General features: G+C 31.9%; 1 pseudogene; it reads left to right on the top strand.

The window, feature by feature from the left end:
- Positions 1–272: 272 nt before the first annotated feature.
- On the top strand, positions 273–538 carry LOC131398894 (KANTR integral membrane protein-like; annotated as a pseudogene).
- The last annotated feature ends 681 nt before the right edge of the window (positions 539–1219 follow it).

Below are 1219 nucleotides of genomic sequence, written 5' to 3'. Positions count from 1 at the left end.
TGCTTCTGTCTTCTGGAAAAGATTGTAGAGAATTTGTATAATTTCTTCCATAAACGTTTGGTGGAATTCACCAGTGAACCCATCTGGGCCTGGTGCTTTCTGTGTTGTAAGATTATTAGTTATTGATTCTATTTCTTCTTCTGTGAATTGTGGCAGATAGTGTCTTTCAAGGAATGGGTCAATGTCATCTAGGTTATCAATTTGTGGGCATAGAATTCTTTTATTCATAGTATTCCTCTATTATCCTTGTAATATTTAAGGGATGTGAAGTGATGTCCCCTCTTTCATTCCTGATATTAGTAATTTATGTCCTCTAACTTTTTTTCATAGTTACTCTGGCTAGAGGCTTGGCAATTTTATTGATCTTTTCAAAGAGCCAGCTTTTGGTTTTGTTGATTTTCTTTATTGATTTTCTGTTTTCAATTTCATTGATTTTTGCTCTAATTTTTATTATTTATTTTCTTCTGCTTACTTTGGATTTAATTTGCTCTTCCTTTTCTACTTTCCTAAGGGGGAAGTATATATTATTGATTTTTAGATCTTTCTTCTTTTCTAATATATGCATTCAATGTTATAAATTTCCCTCTAAGCACTGCTTTCACCACATCCCACAAATTTTGATGTTTTTATTTTCATTAGTTCAAAATATTTTTTAAATTACTCTTAGATTTTTTTTCTTTGACCCATGTATTATTTAGAAGTGTGGTATTTAATCTCCAAGTATTTGGGGATTGTCCAGTTATCTTTTTGTTGTTGATTTCTAGTTTAATTCCATTGTGGTCTGAGAGAAGACATTGCATGATTTCTAATCTTTAAAAATTTTTAAGATGTGTTTTATAGCCCAGAATGTGGTCTATCTCAGTGAATCTATGTGAGATATATTCTATCTTCTGGAAGAGATATATCTATCTCGTATATATTCTATATGAGCTTGAAAAGAACGTGTATTCTGCTGTTGCTGGATGAAGTAGTCTATACATTTCCATTATATCTAGGTGATTGATGGTGTTGTTGAGTTCAACTATGTCCTTACTGAATATCTGCCTGCTGGATCTGTCCGTTTCTGATAGAGGGGTGTTGATGTGTCCAACTATAATAGTGAGTTCATCTTTTTCTTCTTGCTGTTCTAATAGTTTTTGCCTTATGTATATTGACACTCTGTTGTTAGGGGCATACATATTAAGAATTATTATATCTTCTCAGAGAATTGACCTACTTA

Source organism: Diceros bicornis, chromosome 36 (assembly GCF_020826845.1).
Source record: "Diceros bicornis minor isolate mBicDic1 chromosome 36, mDicBic1.mat.cur, whole genome shotgun sequence".
Taxonomy (NCBI): Eukaryota; Metazoa; Chordata; class Mammalia; order Perissodactyla; family Rhinocerotidae; genus Diceros; species Diceros bicornis.
The sequence above is the reverse complement of the archived record's forward strand: the minus strand, read 5'-3'. Positions and strand labels throughout refer to the sequence as shown.